Below are 6,111 nucleotides of genomic sequence, written 5' to 3' on the forward strand. Positions count from 1 at the left end.
ATTTGTTAATCCTGGGAGGAAACAAAGCTGACTTTGAAGATCAGGACACTCCTTCAGCATTCACGCCCCTTACTTTCAAAAGAGCCTGAGTTCTTTCTGCTGTCCCAAGGCAGATCAGATGGCCCAAATCTCAATAGTATAGTCTCTAAAGCATTTGCAGATGAACTGAGCTGTTGTCTTTAGCCTGAAGCTTTCACTTCTTTCTGTCACATACCCATCTGCCCATTTCTACGCAACAAAACTTTCAACAAGTTCTCAGGACAAAGGCAAGCAGAACACAGCAAGTCTCTCACACAAACTGCTTTTAGACCAGTCCCAACAAAATTTTTCTTCCCCTCACAAACCAAATCTCACAGTCCATAGTTTTTACCGCCTTCAGGTCTTTCAGCTCTGACCAGAATGGTTGATCAAACTGTAATTATAGCACTTCAAGGTATCTCTTAGGCTAAAGTTTCCGATCCTTTCTCTTTCCTCCCACAAATCAGTTCCACAAAGCCAAAAGCCACAGTAGGTTTCTAGCACCAATGACCCCACCTCTCTGGTACCATTTTACATTTGCAGTTAGCTTTGTGTTGTTGGCACAAAACACCCAATCACAAAGAGCTTGTGGGAGGAAAGGATTTATTTTGGTTTACAGACTAGAGGGTAAACTCCATGATGACAGGGAAAACATGGCATGCACAGAGGCTGAACATCACCTCCTGGCCAACATGAAGAGGATAACAGTAACAGGAGAGTTTATCAAACACTGGCAAGGGAGAGCTGGCTAAAACATGCATAAGCCCACCTTCAACAACACACCGCCTCCAGGAGGTTCTAATTCCCAAATTGCCACCAGCTTGGGACCTAGCATTCAGAACACATGAGTTTCTAGGGGACACCTGAATGAAATCACCACAGCATCTGATCAAAAGCAGCTGATGGAAGGAACATTTTTATTTTGGTTTAGTGTGGTGGGAAAGCTTCACGATGGCAGGGGACAGCGTGACGTGAGGAGGGGCTGGACATCAGTTCTGCCACAGCAGGTGGGCAATGGCAGCAGGAACATGAGCTGACTAGAACTGGAAAACTGGGGGCTTCAAGTTAGGCTCCCAGTCATATGCCTTCTCCAGCATGCCATCGGCTGGGGATCAAGAATTCAGAGCTCATGAGTTATCGGACACATCTGATTCAAGCCACTGCATCCCATAGACATGCAAACAGCCCTAATGAAATTCAGTGGGTCACAAAAAGACAAAACAAAGCTGTAAAACATGAAAATAGGAGAACTAGTTGTGTAGAAGAAATACAAGAGGGACTAAGAGAGGGTAATGGGTATGAGTATGATCAAAATATATTACTTACATGAAAGAAATTATAAATAAGCAAACGAATAAATAGAATGAGATACCACCACACAGCAATTTGGACAGCTAACAGTAACAAGACTGACAGGAGCAGCTGACGCTCAGGATGTAAAGCAACTGGAACGCTCATACATTTGGTGCTCATACAAATGTGTGATCACTTTGAAAATAGTTTGCTGTTTCTGATAATTTCTGACCTTAGTTTTGTTTATTTAGCCAAGAGAAATAAAAAGTTACATTTCCACACACAAAACAGCTTTGCATGAATAATTCTAGCAGTTCTACTCATAATTGCCTAAAGTCCGAGACTGGACGACCTCTCACTCAGCTGCTGTGAACATGCCAACGCAATCCATCCAATGGGATCCGAGTCTGCATTAAAGAGGAACAAGATATCAGTTCAGGAAACAACATGGACGGCTGTGGAGGACACCACGCTCCATTACTCCGTGCAGTGCTCTATCCACACGACAGTCTCCGGTGGCAAACTATGAGCTTAGAAAGTAGATCTGTGGTTGCCGTTCCAGGGAGCAGGAGATGGCAAGTGGCAGGCGAGGCAACTTTGTCGTGTCAATGCTGTCCTATATCTTCATATTCCACAGTTGTATCCCTTTCTAAATGTCACAAAATGTACTTCTAAAAAGAAAAAAAAAATGAATTCTAGGTCAGCCTGAACTAGAGTGAGACTCTACCTCGAAAAATCAAATAAAATAAATAAGTAAATAAAAAGGAAAAATGAATTTTCCTGTCAGCAAATTATATTTCAATAACCGAAAGTGAAGGAACCTCCTTCAATGAGTCCATTTTTTTTGTGGTTAAAGTCATTTTGATCCAAGATATTCAAGAAAAGGAGTGTTTATATTAAATTGTCAGGAAAAAAAACGAACTTCATGGAAAGTCTAAAGAGTGCCCTCGTTTGTTCCCAGGAGGCAGGAGGCAGAGCCATCTGTGTGGGTCTTTCTTTCTCACACCTCACTCACAGCAGACCCAGTTCTGCGGCTCTTACCCTGTCTCCTGTGTGCTGCCTGCTCCCGCTACTTCAGATTCCCAAGCCCAGGGGTAGGCTTCGGACTGATCTCTCTACCCACCAGCCAAGCTACCTAGGAAATGGAACTCTTGAGTGAGGTATTATCCAGCTATAAATCAAAAATGGCTGGAAATCTAAGATTGTTGGGGAGGGGTCTGTAGACAGACCAGCTGCTACCCAGAGGTGGGAAAGTCTCATGACACACGTATCCTTTTATACTCGCTCTGAACCGCCCCCCTCATCTTCCAGTTCCAGCTCTGCAAGCTACAACCAAGTGTGAAGGAGCTAAGACTTTTCTTGGACTTGTTCTGATACACGTGGCTCTACCTAGACCCAAAGCCCTTTCCTTCATTTCTCTCTTTGCCTTCCCTGCCTTGTTTGAGGTTCTGTGGGGGCATGGCCACTGCCAGGAAACCTTCCCTGAATCCCATCAGACTCCTCATGTCTAGGTTCTGGGGCCAGGCGCTCTCTCTCTGGTTTAGTGTTTGAGGGACCAAACCCCATGTGTGTGGACATGGTGCTAATTAAAACTTCAGATCAAGCTGGGCATGGAGGCTCATGCTTGCAATCCCAGCACTCCAGAAGCTGAGGTAGAAGGGTCCTGGCACAGGGGCAGCCCATGAGGAGCAGGAGCACAGATGGTCTCCTGGGCTTCTGTGGCAGCCACTATGCACTTGTCAGAATTTGCGTCTCTGTAATTTTAAATACCTGAGAAAAACAAGTTAAGGGGAGGAAACTTTTTTTTTTTTTTTTTTGCCTCACAACTTTAGAGGGTTCTATCCATCACATGGAAGGCTTATGTCCAACTTGGTGTAACATCTCTCGTTGTGGACAGAAAGGAGAAAGGGAATGGGATGGGCACCAAGCGTAACGCTCAAAGGCATACCCCCAGCAACGTACTTACTTCAGCTGGGTTCCACATCCTCAAGTTTCCACAACGTCCCAAAATAGCACCATCGTTGAAGACCAAGGACTCTGCACAGGAGCCTATGAGGGACATGAGCCTGTGAGGGGAATTTCATATTTAAACCACAACATACTGTGACTGTATTATGATGGCAGTTCATTCCCTGTTCCCCTGGTACCCTGCCAGACTGCCTTCACAATGGATTCCCACTGCTTCCCAGCTGTGCCTTCCAAGCGTCTACACACGTACCACGCGCAGTGGGGTTGGGCAGTGTGACTGGCTGACACGGGCAGCCAAAGGAAAGGCCATGATGAGTCGAGATCTACCTCTCAGGAGGCCATTTGCTCCACTCCTCTTCTAGCTGCCCATCACCTTAGGTTAAGTGCAAATGCCTAGTGACCCAATCACCTCTTTCTCCTCTTGCCCCTGACGCCCCTGACTGCCCTACCCCTCATCCTCCAGTGGCAGCTCCAGTGCTTCCCTCTGTTAAAACCACTGGCAGAGTTTGAGATGATGCCTGGGGCTGAGAGGTCATTCCATCTTTCCACGCGTTTGCAGTGCTGATACATTTGCTTGCATGCTATTTCCCAACGGTTTTGTTCCACTTGCTGTCCTCTCTGCGTCAGGACCAGGAAGACACTAGTAAAAGTGCATAGTGACTGCTGGCACCATGCTTACAATCAGCAAGGAAGATGGATGTTAATCAATTCATTGTTGATTACGAATTAGTCTATCAGAGTCTTCCTTTCAGCTGAATGAACCTTCTAGCTCATGTTTGGATAACGGAATTCCTCATTATCCTGGAATACCATGGTTTTTCACCATGACACCTAAATCCAGTTCATATATATTTCCCTTTGGAAAGGTAGACTGTGTGGCCTCAAAGCACACAGGGGGTTGCTATCCTTCTGCAGGGAGCACTGTGAGTTTGGGGACTGGGAAGGCACTAAATCGTCTGCCCACATATTGGGCTTGGTAGGAGCTCTGCATGGGGGATAGCTGCCACTTCTGTAGCCACTGCAAGAGTGGTAAAGTCATAACTTCCCATGGGAAAATGCTTCTGTACTGTCCTGTCCACCAGGGTGTTTGGAGAGCCAGGATATGCAGGGAAGAGCTTCTGTGTCAGGCATTCTTGGGATCAGCACCAGCAAGAAAACAGTTGATACTTATTTCCGTCCCACTTTAGTTAATGGCAATACCAGAAAACCCATATGTTTTAAGACAACTAAATGGTGTTTGACCTAGGCTGGGCTTGAAGAGGAAAGGAGTGCTTTATATTATCAGAACAAGTGATAAACTAGAATGTGAATCTATATTAGTTACCACTACCAACAATATAAATCCAAGAGTTAGGCAATCATGTGGAGGCTATGTAGGATAATAGACCAAGGGACAAGAGGCATAGGGGTCCACAATGTAGGGAACTTACCAATAAATGATTCAGGAAAACAAACCAGTATGTGTGAATATGTAGGAACTTTTAAGCACGTATAAAATCTTGTGCTCTGCAGGCTTTGTGGCTGTACAGCTGTGGACCTCTGACAAGAGCCTGCAGCCAGCTCACAAACTTGTGAGAAGTTGGTCCACATAGTTTTCCTTTCTCTTCACTTTTCTTTTGACTCTTGTTTGTCTACAGTAAGAGCTCCCAGGCTGGGTTTTTTATTTTTTATTTTATTTTTTGCTTTTCTTTTCCCTAAGAACCTCAGATCTTTCACATCATTCTTCGGATTTTCGTCTTCCGTGTTTCTGAGCTTGGACCAAGAGCTGGTTCAAATGTAGGAAAGGAAGACCTTTTTCGCCGATTACATCATTGTAAGGTCAGAAAAAACCACCGCTAGAAACAGCAGCTATAAAAGGTGCTTTAAGAGCCTGGGGACAATGCACAGTACCCAGGTCCTTGCCGTGTGCTATGCGCTCTCGGCCTTCTGCACGCTACTTAATTTTGGGGAGATTCAGTTTCACAGTCTGTTCAGGGGGCATCTCCCATGAACAACTTCAGGAGGATAAAGTAGGAGGGCAGATGCATGAACGTTTCACACAAAGTATCTTTTCAGTGAAAGCAAGTGATTGTTGTAGCTGTTTTCATGACTCCAAGGCGCCAGAAAAAGGTATCCCCTTTGGTTTTAGAACTAAGGCACACGACCCAGGCCGGCGGAATCCTACAGAAGGGGTGGTTTCCACGAATTCCATTGTCCTCCCAGCCGTCACTTTATGATGCAGACATTACCAGTTCTGAATCGTCGGGGCAGTGGGGGGAGGAAAGCCTTACGTTCAGGAGGGCGCCCACTTCGGAAATAAGGCGGCTGGGCTCTTCCAAGAAAAACTGAAGGGCCTCTCTCTCGCTCCTGCAGCCTTTCTTTTGGAGGGTACTCACACCGAGAGGAAGAAACTGAGGCTCAGAAAGGTGAGGCCGCAAAACCTGGCCGGCCGCGAGCAAGCCCCGGTTTCCTCTTCCCCGGGACGGGGGTGGGGGTGGGGGTGGGGTGAGGAGGTGACCGGCCGCCAAGTCCACGACAGCGTCTGGCAGCCTCGGCCCCATCTCTCTTCCTTTTGCCGCGCCCGGGGGTGGGGGCGGGGGGCAGCCCGAAGGATTTGGACCGTGCAGCTCATACTTTTGGAGTTTCGAACAATTTGCTTACAAATTGGCTCTTCGGGACAGGTCCGGTGGGTGTTTTGCGGGCACGGCGGGCCAGCGTCCCGCAGGGCAGCAGGGGGAGGGGGAGGCGGAGGGGGAGGCGGGGGGTCCCCGCGCGCCCGCCGGCCCCGGTGCGGGAGCCTGGGGAGCTGGAGGCCCCGCGGCGCCCTCCCCCCGCGCCACGCCCTGCGCCCAG

The 6,111-nt window shown here is 47.5% G+C and overlaps 1 long non-coding RNA gene across 1 annotated transcript; it reads right to left on the reverse strand.

The window, feature by feature from the left end:
- Window positions 1-721: 721 nt before the first annotated feature.
- On the reverse strand, window positions 722-5,715 carry LOC123455317. The gene is made up of 3 exons (XR_006633829.1): window positions 4,710-5,715; window positions 3,278-3,377; window positions 722-1,982 (listed from the first exon to the last, which is right to left on the reverse strand). It is a non-coding gene; the product is annotated as an uncharacterized LOC123455317 (long non-coding RNA).
- Between the last annotated feature and the right edge of the window lie 396 nt (window positions 5,716-6,111).

This window comes from Jaculus jaculus, chromosome 16 (assembly GCF_020740685.1).
Source record: "Jaculus jaculus isolate mJacJac1 chromosome 16, mJacJac1.mat.Y.cur, whole genome shotgun sequence".
NCBI classification, from domain to species: Eukaryota; Metazoa; Chordata; class Mammalia; order Rodentia; family Dipodidae; genus Jaculus; species Jaculus jaculus.